The sequence below is a fragment of the Eucyclogobius newberryi genome, unplaced genomic scaffold (genome assembly GCF_026437365.1).
Source record: "Eucyclogobius newberryi isolate DKJ021-1_F unplaced genomic scaffold, fEucNew1.0.hap1 SCAF_7, whole genome shotgun sequence".
NCBI classification, from domain to species: Eukaryota; Metazoa; Chordata; class Actinopteri; order Gobiiformes; family Gobiidae; genus Eucyclogobius; species Eucyclogobius newberryi.
In genome coordinates this window covers 10,570,580-10,584,391 of record NW_027316389.1, presented here as the reverse complement: position 1 = coordinate 10,584,391, position 13,812 = coordinate 10,570,580, and positions in this window count along the sequence as shown.

The window sequence follows — 13,812 nt, the reverse complement described above, 5'->3', positions numbered from 1 at the left end:
ACCCCACGCAGGCCCTTGGACCCGAAGCAGGCCCTTGGACCCCACGCAGGTCCGTCTCCTCAGAATCACAGCTTCTGGTTCCGTTCGTATGAATGCACTTCACAGGCTGGCTGAATTTCATCTTAGAATTAACTCTAACACACACCTAGATAGATCTAGAACAACTAGAACAATCATGTCTAGTGTATTCCATCTGTTATCGACTCATTTGCATATTCCTGATTCATATTTATCTGTTTAATTCTTTGGTCATTAAATCTTCATAACCCACATTTGGTTAAGTGTTCCTTCATTTCCAGAAAAGGGGTCAATGTCACGGTTACGTTCTCAAACCTTTAGATCAACGAGCAAATCAATTTCTAGTTAATTAATTAATCTAGATATCTGATTATAGAGTTTTTAAATTGCCGATTATCCGGCTGGTGCCGCATTCTTCTCTTAAAAATACGATTCAAACTTACCCACACTTGTGCAGTGTGTCATGTTTGAATTCTTGAACAATTCTTTAATCAATATCAAACCTGAATGCCTCCCCTCCTTCACAAGTGGGTGGACATTCATAACCTTACAGTACTTGTACTAGTATGTTACCCTACACATATATATACTTGCTCTGTCTGCTTCTGTCTCATGGACTCAAGGTCACGTATAGCAAACTCCTGTGTGTATCTGTATCTGATAAAGTCATACTTTTCTTCTCCCCCCACCTGTTTCTTTGACCAAAACATGACCAAACTAGAAAATTTGCAATGGCTGAAGCCATTGCTAGAGTGTCTGCGTCTCTCTCTCTCTCCCTCCCTCTCCCCCACCCACCCTCTCCCTCCCTCCCTCCCTCTCGCTCCCTCCCTCCCTCCTCCCTCCTCTCTCCCTCCCGCTCTCCCTCCCTCTCCCTCATCTCTCACAGCAGTTTTGCCAACAGCCTAAATATTTAGCAAAGTCACATAACCAGAATAACAACCACAGTGACTTGAAGGCAAGGCAAGGCACATTTATTTGTAGAGCACATTTCATACACAGTGCAATTCAAAGTGCTTAACACAACAGGAACTATGCAATGACAAAAGGAGTGACGTCATTTCCAGTGAGTGTGTCGCGTTTTCAGAGCTGTTCGTTCTTAGAGCCTTTTACCGATTAATCCACGAATTATACACGTCAGACACGTCGTCTGTCCGTCTGTGAGAGTCGGATCTCTCCTTCACTGGAACTCCTCCAGGTTTCTACGCTTTTTTCCCAAAGAGGTTTTTTTTGTAGTTTTTCCTGGCCGAGAAGGAGAGTCTAAGGACAGAGGACCCTGGGACATCGTCCCTCGCCACCACAGACATTGTCTGACTCCATCGCCACCACAGACATTGTTGATTCATTTCTCCCTGTGGCCCTCAGAGGCAACTGTTGTTGTGATTTTGGGCCTTACAAAAATAAATTGATTTGATTTGATTTGATACACACTATTTACGCATCATATACACGAAAGTGAGCGTTTGATTTCTCCGCAAACAATCCGGAGCCTCAAACCGCTCAATTTTCAGTATTTTGTGGATTAAAAGCCCTCCTCACTCTCTAGCTCCAGCCTGAACTAGCCTAGCGTAGCCTAGCCGCTAGCGTCATGGCTGGATCTACCTTTACCTGTTTGAGCTGTCATATGTCGAGTCAGAACCCTGGCTCCTTCTCTGATGATAGGTGCGTGAAGTGCAGTGTAGTGGTAGTTTTGGAGGCCAGGGTTACGGAGTTAGAAGCGCGGATCCGCTGTTAAGAGGAGCTAAAGTCCAGTTATAGTTCGGTTTTAGCGCGAGGGCTACTGGACCGCGCTGCAGGGCGTAGCATTAGCATTAGCAGTAGCAGTAAGGCCCGGGACTAGACCAGGAACAGAATAGGGACCAATTTGTGACAGTTCGGAGGGGACAAGGCGCTAAACGCCGAACCTTAGAGCACCGTGAGCTTCACGTCAATAATAGGTTTTCTCCCCTCAGCGATCACACGCCCGCTGAACACACTTGAGAAACTCTTGTAATCGGGAGCTCTAGTGTTAGAGACGTGAAGCTGCCAGCTGCTAGCGTTGGGTGTTACCCGGGGGCCAGAATGCGTGACATCGAAGGAAACCTTAGGATCTTAAAGCAGAGTAGGACCCGTTTCCGGCGAGTCGTGATTCACGCAGGCGGTAACGACGCCCGGCGGAGACAATCAGAGGTGCTCAAAGTTCAAGTAGCCGCGGTGTGTGACCTAGTGAAGTCGATGTCAGACACTGTAATATTTTCTGGTCCCCTGCCCAATCGGATCAATGCTGAATTGTACAGCCATCTCTCAGCATTCAACAGCTGGTTATCTAGATGGTGCCCTCAAAACAACGTAGTCTTTATTGATAACTGGAGTGCGTTTTGGGGAAAGCCCAGGCTCATACGCAGGGATGGCATCCATCCGACTTCGGAGGGTACATCCCTATTAGTTTGGAATTTGACCGATAGTCTTAGTCGTGTTAAGTGACCATCTAGGGAAGAGTCCCGGGCGCAGAGCAGCAGTTTAAGACGCTCCTCTGTCGCTGAACTCTCGCCCGTTCTGTCACATGTGAAGTGTTCAGATTCAAGACAGATAGAGACTGTGTGTGTCCCTCGTGTCCCTCGTACAAATAATGCCAAAAAGTCACTTCTCAGAAAAACTATTTCAGGCGTCAGACCAAATAACTTAAGGAAGATAACAATCACAAATGACACAAATATACAAATGAATAAACACGTATTTCCTCCAAATCGCTCTTAGTCAATGAATTGATTAGTGACTATAACATAGATCTTCAAGCTCTAACTGAAACGTGGCTTCAACAAGACGACTATGTCAGACTAAATGAGTCCACCCCACCCACCCATGTTAACTTTCAGACCTCCAGGAGCACAGGCCGAGGTGGTGGTGTGGCAGTGATCTCACATTCAAGCCTACTCATGAGCCCTAAAACTAACAATGCATTTCACTCATTTGAAAGCCTTATGCTATCGATCACATGTCCAAATATGAAAAACCAAAAATGAGTTTTGTTCATAGTTATCTACCGACCTCCTGGTCCCTACTCAGAGTTTTTAACAGTTTTCTGACTTTATATCAAACTTAGTGCTAGCCTGGGATAAAATAGTTATAGCTGGAGACTTTAATATCCACGTGAACATGAGTGATGACGCTCTCAGTAATGCCTTCAGCGCCTTGTTAGACAGCATTGGTTTCACTCAAAATGTAAATATAGCGACTCACACTCTGGATCTTGTCCTAACGTATGGAACAGAGATTAGTGACCTCATTGTCCTCCCTCAAAACCCTATATTGTCAGATCATTTCCTAATTACCTTTTAGTTTATTCTTAAAGATCATCCAGTCCCACAGAATAAAGTTATAATGAAAAGGACAATATCTGAAAAATCTATCTCAAAAGTCAAGGAAATAATAGAGCCAATATTCAGTGACATGTCATGTGATCCTGCTGAGAACAGCTTTAGTCCCAGTTTAAGTGATCAATGTGTCGACTTGACCATGAATTCTCTGAAGTCTGCTCTTGACGTTGTAGCGCCGTTAAAACAGAAGGTCATTAGGCCAAAGCGCGCCTCCCCATGGTACAACCAAGAACTGCGTTCACATAAACAAAGAGTTAGAAAGTTAGAGGGATTATTTCGTCGCTCTCACACAGAAGAATCCCTAAAAGCATGGAAAGGTTGCCTGCTGTCCTATAAGCAGGCTCTGCGTAAGGCTCAAACCAGATATTATTCAAATCTAATAGAAGTCAACAAAAGTAACACTAAATTCCTTTTCAGCACTGTAGCTAGGCTAACAAACTGTTACAGCGCAGTAGAGCCCTCAATCCCAGCTACACTCAGCTCTGATGATTTCCTCCTATTTTTTAACAATAAAATAAAAACAATCAGAGATAAATTAGATGAAATTACCCCCGCTATTAGCCCTGAACTAGCCCAAGCTGTAAATCTAACGTCCCATATAAATCCACCTGTAAACTTAGAAAGGTTCACAGCTGTTGATCAAACAGAGATAACTTCAGCCATTATGTCCTCTAAAAGCTCAACTTGTGTCCTAGACCCCATTCCAAGCAGACTCCTCAAAGACATTCTCCCCCTAATTATAGACCCTATTCTTAATATAATAAATACTTCACTCGAAAGTGGCTATGTTCCACAGTCCTTCAAACATGCAGTCATTAAACCTCTTCTGAAAAAGCCTAATCTAGACCCCGACCTATTGGTAAACTACAGACCTATTTCAAATCTTCCCTTCGTCTCTAAAATCCTTGAAAAAGTTGTAGTAAAACAGCTTTTTAATTCTGTTAGATCTGAGTGCTGCTTTTGACACTGTTGATCATGGGATCCTCTTACAGAGACTAGAGGACTGGGTGGGCATCACTGGCACTGCCCTAAACTTGTTAAGGTCCTATCTGGAAGACAGGAAGTACTTTGTTGAAATTGGTAGCTGTGTCTCAGACCACATGACCCTGACCTGTGGAGTGCCCCAAGGGTCAGTCCTGGGTCCCCTTCTGTTCAACCTCTACATGCTGCCGTTAGGTCAGTTGATACGCAGTGAAAATGTGTCCTATCACAATTATGCAGACGACACTCAGATCTATGTTTCACTGTCGGCAGGTGAATATGGACCAGTAGATTCACTCTGTCACTGCATCCAACAGATCAGTTTGTGGATGCAAAACAACTTTCTCCAGCTGAACTCAGACAAGACTGAAATAATCGTTTTTGGCCCACAGAAACAAAGAGAAAGTGTTAGTAGTCACCTCCAGAGTCTTGCTCTTAAACCTACAAGCCAAATTAGAAATCTGGGGGTAATAATGGACTCAGACTTGAACTTTAATAGCCACGTCAAATCAATAACATCAGCAGCTTTTTACCATCTAAAAAACATTGCCAAAATCAAAAATATAGTGTCAAAGCCAGATTTAGAGAGACTTATCCATGCATTTGTCTCCAGTAGATTAGACTACTGTAACGGCCTGCTCACTGGCCTCTCCAAACGAGCTGTAAAACAGCTGCAGTACATCCAGAACGCTGCTGCTCGGGTCCTGACTAGAACCAGGAAGTACCATCACATTAGTCCTGTTCTCAGGTCTCTGCACTGGCTCCTGTGGCTCAGAGAATAGACTTTAAAGCAGCTCTGCTTGTGTACAAGTCTCTCCATGGCCTAGCACCAAAGTACATATTGGATATGTTGGTGCCATATGAACCATCTCGGACTCTGAGGACCACAGGGACCGGCCTCCTGCTGGTGCCAGAGTCAGGACTAAACATGGGGAATCTGCGTTTCAGTTTTATGCAGCTAAAATCTGGAACAGTCTTCCTGAAGATGTGAGACAGGCTTCTACTCTGACAATGTTCAAATCTAAGCTAAAAACAGTTTTGTTTAGCTGCGCATATGACTGAAACAATTTTTTCTTTGCACTCTTCTCTTTTGTTTGTGATTTTATTAGTTTAGACAATCAGTTGGATTGATAATTTTTAATTTAGTTAATTTTATTGTATTTCTGTTTCTGTAATTTCTTTGTGATTTGAATGCATTTTTCCTGCTGTGTGAAGCACTTTGAATTGCCTTGTGTATGAAATGTGCTCTACAAATAAACTTGCCTTGCCTTGCCTTGCCTTTGTCGCCACCTGCAGGACAATAACTTATTTGAAGTTTTCCAGTCAGGGTTCAGAGCCCACCACAGCGCTGAAACTGTGCAAGTTAAAGTCACAAATGATTTGTTATTAGCCGCTGGCGATGGACTGGTCTCAATCCTGGTCCTGTTGGACCTCAGCGCAGCGTTTGACACCATTGACCACAACATTCTACTGCAGAGGTTAGAATGTGATGTAGGTGTTGGAGGAACAGCCCTCAGCTGGTTTAAATCCTATCTATCTGATAGGTTCCAATTTGTTAATGTAAACCAGAGCTCCTCACCAAGCTCTAAAGTAATTTACGGTGTGCCACAGGGTTCGGTACTCGGTCCAATTCTGTTTACTCTTTATATGCTGCCATTAGGCAACATTATCAGAAAGCATGGCATTAACTTCCACTGCTATGCAGATGACACTCAGCTGTATTTATCAATGAAACCTGATCAGAGCGATCAAGTAGACAGACTTAGTACTTGTGTGAAGGAGATAAAAACCTGGATGACACTTAACTACCTGCTTCTTAACCCTGAAAAAAACGAGGTCATTGTGCTTGGCCCTAAGCATCTACGAGACGCTCTATCTGAGCAGATAGCCACACTGGACAATGTTAGTGTAGCCTCCAGTTCTACTGTAAAAAACCTTGGAGTCTTATTTGACCAGGAGCTCTCATTTAAAGCTCATATAAATCAAGCTTGTAAAACAGCCTATTTCCATTTGCGCAACATAGCCAAAATCAGAAGAATCCTGCCTGAAAGTGATGCCGAAAAACTTATCCATGCATTTGTAACGACTAGATTAGACTACTGTAACTCCCTGCTTGCAGCGTGTCCTAAAAGCTCCATAAAAAGCTTTCAACTGGTTCAAAATGCAGCAGCAAGATTACTAACAGGAACAAAAAGAAGAGAGCACATTACGCCGGTGCTGAAGTCTCTTCACTGGCTCCCCGTCGAGTCTAGAATCAAATTCAAAATTCTACTCTTGACCTACAAAGCCATAAATGACATGGCCCCATTCTACCTCAAAAATTCTATAGAACCATATCATCCAAACAGAGCTCTTCGCTCTCAGAATGCCGGCCTTCTGGTGGTCCCAAGAGTCTCTAAAAGTACTGTAGGAGGTAGAGCGTTTAGCTACCAAGCTCCTGTGTTATGGAATCAGCTCCCGACCCATTTTAAATATGCTGACACAGTCTCTTGATTTAAGTCCAGGCTTAAAACGTTCCTCTTCGAAATCGCTTATGGTCAGACTAGTTAGGAACAGAAACATAAACCCACAGCTTTAGCTACGCTGCCCTAGGAGTAACTATGCTGGTGGAAGTATGACAGCTTGAGCACTATCCTCTTCTTCTGACTACTTATGCTATCAAACAATATTTATTTTTTAATTCCACTTGCAAACTGTTCACTGCCTTCCTTTTCTTTCTCTCACTCCTGAGGACCTGTGTACCCAGATGCCCCTCTCCTGGTGAAGTGGTCCCTGCCCTGTGTGGACGGTCCCTCATCTGCCTGAAGAGTGGGTCCAGCTCGCCTCCGACGGTCCCTCATCTGCCTGAAGAGTGGGTCCAGCTCGCCTCCGACGGTCCCTCATCTGCCTGAAGAGTGGGTCCAGCTCCAGTCTCCCTCGTGTTCGTCTGTCCGTCTGTGAGAGTCGGATCTCTCCTTCACTGGAACTCCTCCAGGTTTCTACGCTTTTTTCCAAAAAGAGGTTTTTTTGTAGTTTTTCCTGGCCAAGAAGGCGAGTCTAAGGACAGAGGACCCTGGGACATCGTCCCTCGCCACCACAGACATTGTCTGACTCCATCGCCACCACAGACATTGTCTGACTTCATCGCCACCACAGACATTGTTGATTCATTTCTCCCTGTGGCCCTCAGAGGCGACTGTTGTTGTGATTTTGGGCCTTACAAAAATAAATTTATTTGATTTGATTCAAATCACAAAGAAATTACTGAAATCACAAAACAGTTTAAAGATTAAAAGAGAAGAGTGCAAAGAAAAATCCTTTCAGTCATATGCACAGCTAAACAAAACAGTTTTTAGCTTAGATTTGAACATTGCCAGAGTAGAACCTGTCTCACATCTTCAGGGAGAATGTTCCAGATTTTAGCTGCATAAAACTGAAACGCAGATTCCCCATGTTTAGTCCTGACTCTGGGCACCAACAGGAGGCTGGTCCCTGAGGTCCTCAGAGTCCGAGATGGTTCTCACACGTTATTGTGATTGCTGTGTATGTGACCCCCAAAATTTAATGCTGAAAATGCTTGTGAAGCACTGCTTTCCAGCACCAGTAGGTTACAGACACAGCACCCACAGGTGCTCTTCCTCATCTGGTGACTTTAACCACGCTTCTCCCTCTTCTGTTCTGCCAACTTTCACCCAGTATGTTACCTGCCCCACCAGAGACAATAAACCACTGGACTTGTTCTTTGCCAACACCAAGGAGGCTTATTCTTCTTCCCCCCTCCCTCCCCTGGGCAGCTCGGACCACAATCTTGTACATCTGCAGCCTGTGTATGAACCCATCGTGCACAGGCAGCCTGTGGTGTCCCGTGAGGTGAGGATGTGGTCTGCTGAGAGCGAGGAGGCAGAGTGCATCACGGACTACATCAAGTAGTTTTGAAAACACTGTACCCACCCGGACGGTTAGGTGTTTTCCAAACAAGCGGTGGACTAACCGTGAAGTGAAGGCTCTGCTGAAGGAGAAGAAGAGAGCCTTCGGGTCAGGGAACAAGGAGGAGCTGAGGACTGTGCAGAAGGAGCTGAGGAGGAAGATCAGACAGGCAGAAGCCAGCTACAAGAGGAAGATGGAGGATCAGCTGCAGCAGAAGAACATTCAGGGAGTGTGGAAAACCTGAAAACCATCTCAGGCTTCAAAGTCCCCCCTGTCCAGACGGAGGGGGACCTACAATGGGTGAATGAACTGAATTCTCACTTCCTGAGATTTGATCAATCACCCCCTCCCCCTGCACAGCTGCATGCTCCCTCTTCCACAGCTGGACAATGGCCCACACCTGTTCCTCTTCACACCTCTGCTACGGCCCATCAGCTCACCACTCTACCCGGACTCACCCATCCCCTCAGCAAACGGTCCCTCTGTCAACCACTGACTGTCACAGCAGCACAGGAGAGGAGAGACCTGAAGAGGATTAAAGTAAGGAAGGCAGCTGGACCTGACGGCATCAGCCCCAGGCTCCTTAAGTCCTGCCCAGATAAATTGTGTGGAGTTATGGAGCATGTCTTCAACATGAGCCTGAAGCTGAGGGTGGTACCACAGGTCTGGAAGACCTCCTGTGTGGTACCAGTGCCCAAGACACTGCGCACCAAGGACCTCAACAGCTTCAGGCCGGTGGCTCTTACCTCCCATCTGATGAAGACAGTCAGTGGGTTTACATGCAAACAAAAAAACAAATAGTTGCTTTAATCCAGTGGTCCCCAAACTACGGCCCGCGGGCCTTTCAATCCGTCCCGCCAAGCTTGTCCAAGTTATATAAAAAAATATATATATATATATATATATATATTAAAAAAGAAAAATGTAGGCTTTATTAGACAGTAGATGGAATGAGAAAGAAAGGAAGGGGAATGATGAGAGAGAAAGGAGGACATGCAGCAAATTTCGGAGTCGGGATTCAAACTCACGATACTGTGGCTGGCCGTTCATTTTACCTTTTGCCTGTAATGCCCACATTTCCCCAAGAGATGGCACTGTTCCCTCTAAGCTGCGCGCCTGCTGCGCGCCTGCGCACTTCTCGCACATAGTGCACTGCTGCTCGCACATAGTGCACTGCTCGCACTTAGTGCGTGCCCAAGATGTGGCCCGTAGAAAATAAAATTCACCACAAACGGCCACCGGGGCCAATCAAGCAGGAAGCGCAAGTGTTTGACACACTGAGTAATAAATAGTAAATCATTAGTTCACACAAACACACCATATTTTCCTGACCCGGCCCCTCGGCCAAATTTTAGAACCCAATGTGGCCCTCGTGTAAAAAAGTTTGGGGACCACTGGTCTAGACGGTCACGAGCTGGGCTAGAGCGGCGCGCTAAAGCGTAGCCGAAGCTAACAGCTTAAAATGCATTTTAAAGACAACTGAAGAATCTTAAAATTAGAAAAAGTCCATAACCCATAAATAGGTAAGAATTGCAGCTATACCCGACTTTTTTGAACGCTCTAGGTGCTCTTTCAGCCGAACACGAGCAGTTTTTTGTTACATTGCGCTCCAGGGAAAAAAAGCTTTCCGGACGCACGGTTTCTTTGGCTGCAGTACCAATGGAGTGGCCACTGGGGGAGTCTGCGACATGCTGCGGCTAGCCATACCCTATCCAGATATTTTAATAGATCCATGAGGAGACAGCGCAAAATACAGAGCCAAATCGTATTGTATTTTTTGAGAATAGCTTTATTTGATTACGCCTGATTGACTGTGGATGTTGATTCATTTCTCCCTGTGGCCCTCAGAGGCAACTGTTGTTGTGATTTTGGGCCTTACAAAAATAAATTGATTTGATTTGACCTGTAAGAAGTGTCACAAATCTGTGGATTAAACTTTGTTAACTATTTTTTACATCGGAGTCCCGTGGGAGTTATTTCTCATCAATTAAAGTACACGAGTAATACCATGGGCAAAAACAAGACCTCAGCCACACAAATACTTTGCCCAGAAAGGTGGTCTTTGATTCAGACGTACATCACAACGTCACAAGTCGACTACTGAGCGCACCAAATTCCCTGCAGACAAGCGGGCGTGTCACGAATCATATGAGTCGGATGTGTGTCTTGACCTCCACCGAACCCCTGGGGTTGACTCACCGAACCCCTGGGGTTCGATCGAACCCAGGTTAAGAACCACTGGCTTAGTATTGAAGGAACACACACACTTGTTTAATAGTTCAGTTTTATGGGCTTGTTGACTCTAGTCCGATAGAGATTGGCTAATATGAGATTGGCTTCTCTTAATCCACTGACACTGAAGCGAATTTGATTGTTAAAAAATCCCAGAAACTATCTAAACTTTTACCCAAGCCCCTGATGTCTTTGCCCATAATCACAGTCAAGAAAATGTAAGATAAATGACCCACGTGTCCCGCAATTGTCTCTGACCCAGCCCAGGTGAATTGAAAATATTTACATTACCATTAAAAAGGTTGCGTATTGAAATGCAGGGTAATTTGGACCACTGGTTTGATTCAGTCTGAAAACGTACCTAAAAGGACTAAACTGTTGTGGAATTTCCGCAAACAATTACAAGAAATAATGAAAAGTTTGTCTTTCTCGAAAGACGGATCTTTATGTTACCAGTCTGGATGACCCCTTTAAGAGAGCGGCATTGTGGGTAGCCCAGAAGTGGGTTGTGGTTTTTTGTTTTGGGGCGTGAGGCACGCTGTCTGTCTGCCGTCACCGGTCTGTATAGCCTCTGCATTCTGGTTCATGTACGGGAATAAATCTTGTGTCGCAAACGAGTCGTATGCCTGTTTAGCCTTTGTACTACGGTTAGGAGATTACTAGGCAGAGGAAGAAAGTAACAATGGGGGCTCATCCAGGATCCTGTCTTTTGCAAAGACTTAGGGAACTTAAGATACCACAACGAAGAAAAACGGCAGAGATGAGATGGCGGAGCCTGTTTGCCATGGTAATGACAATGTGAAAAATAAGAGACTATTTGAAGTGGCAGATCATAATGTGAGTAGGAATCTGTTTTGGCCTGAGATGACAGAGTCTGCTAGTGTTGCGCCCTCTGCTCCGACAGTTTGGGAGAGGTACGTGGTTGCTTTTTGAATTGGAAAATGAAGGACAGAGATGTTCACGTCCTTACTCTTCTGTTTTATTTCAGGAAAGAACACTGAAAACTTTGCGAAGGCGCATATCACACATTTCCGCCAGCCAATAGAAATAATGTCATGGAATGAGACATACACCGATGCTATTCCTTAACACATTGAGAACACAATTCAACTTAGAATATTAAACGACACAGAAACGTCAGACATTTGTGTGGCATGCATGGGAGAAAACGCGGGGACTGTGTCAGCCAAGCCGTTGTAAGGAGCCTGGCTGACCCTCCTGCGTCTCACCCCCGCGTCTCACACCCTTTTTTCCCATGCTGGTTGGTTTTATTAGATATTCTGGAATAGGCGGGTCACATTTCTCATTGGTCAGCCTCACATCAAGGTACTTTGTATTTTTCCGTAGAGATAAAGCCTGCAAGGGGGGTGCAACTCCCCCCCCCCTCTGGGGCAACATCCTTTGGCCCATCTTTACGACCCCTTCACAAACAAATGCTGTCACACACCCGTTCTTCTCTTAGACTAATGATGCAGATAAAATATCACTATTATGCAGATAAAATACATCACAGAAATATACTCATATATTCACATTTTATCACATTTCCCTCCTGTTTATCAAAGCATTAGTCTACTGTATCATATGCCAAACACATTATTCTTTTCAGTTTTCAACATGTCTTTCATATTGGTGTTAAAATGACACTTTTATACTTAAAAAGTGATGCACATTTCTCAACATTGAACAAAATTATTTTCTCTCGGCCCACAACATGTCTACAGCATTACTGTCCTAAATGTTGAGTCAGATTGGTCAATTTCTGTAATTTGACAAACAGACAATTTATCTTGTCTATAATTTTGTGCGGTGTGATGGGAAATATAGAAGTACAATCGGAAAGCCCTTAAACCCACTGCTCTCTGGTCAGTTTGACTCGTCAGGGACCTCTCTGGACACCCCAATAGAATCAAATACGTAGTATCAGGTGCTACTGGAACCAGATAGTCCTCTAACCTCTCGACCTTGACCCTGCGGTATGGTTCTGGGTGATGCTGGTCTTTGTTATGACCATGGCTGGCCACAAAAGGGATACATAGGCACAACGTCCCACAAGTGTCCCCACATCACCATACGTCCTCTCTTGGTTCCTTAAGAGACCTCCTCCCGCTGCTCGCTTCGGTCACACCTATGACACATATGAACTGGTACATTTCCCATCTCAATTCATAATCTCATTAACATTACATGTAGTTATGTTGTAGCAGATAAAAAACTCTCTTAGTTAGTGCAAACAACTGTGGCTGTATAATATGCCATTGTGTTTCTTCAGCTTCTGTCATGTCAATTATACATTGTACATTATACATTATGCATTTCATAACCTTTCAAGTTGATCACTTATTTTCTTCCCTCTATATTCCATTAACCGGTATACACAGTTGTGTATGTTGATCGATTGTCCCGATTGTATAATACAGGTGTTCAGCACCCATATTACCGTCATCACTTGATGATGATAACTGTTGATTCTTTTTCCACAGAGTATGGTACTCTGCGCACCGTAGCCTCTGGCTCTCGTCCATCGTAGCAGAGTATTGTACTCTACGGTAGACTCTGGACAAAACTCATACAAACGAAGTCCTGCGTCTGCGATGTTATGGATCTGCCGCTGTGTTGTCCAGACATTTCTCTCACTTTCCCATGAGAGCACCCATGTTCTCGTCCTCCCCTGGTCGGTGTGAGGACGACACGGTGTGGCTCCGTCCACTTTGCTCGTCCACCTGGCTCGTCTCTGTAAACACCACATCTCCAACACGTTCTGCTGCGGTGATAAACAAAGTCTTTTCGACAATTCAGTGCATTTCAAACAGTTTTCTTGTTTACAATTTTTTTTTAGTAATTATTGATTCGGAATATTTGTTTACACGTACATCCCTCCATTTGATAAATGGCTTTGCCCATTTCTCAAACTTCTACATTTAACCAAAATTCATTAATCCAGATAGTTTACAACGTTCATTAATCCAGGATGTAATCAAGGAAGAGATGGAATTGCGTCTGTCTTCCACTCCGCAATGTCACCTCTTGACCTTTCCAGTTCAGTGGTCACATCCCTGGCTGAGCCCCCCTTCCACGGCGCTGGCCCCCCACCCTGTGTGTCTGTAATCCGACACTGCCTCTGCGATCTGTAACTTGTAAATCTGTTTTACCACCATTTGTTTCAAACTCCAAATGTTTAAAAATCGAAATGTTTCAAACTCTAAAAGTTTCAAACTCTAAATGTCTCAAACTCTAAATGTCTCAAACTCTAAACGTTTGGTCTCCACGTGTGCGCGCGTATGTGTGTGTGTGTGTGTGTGTGTGCAATACAAATACATCA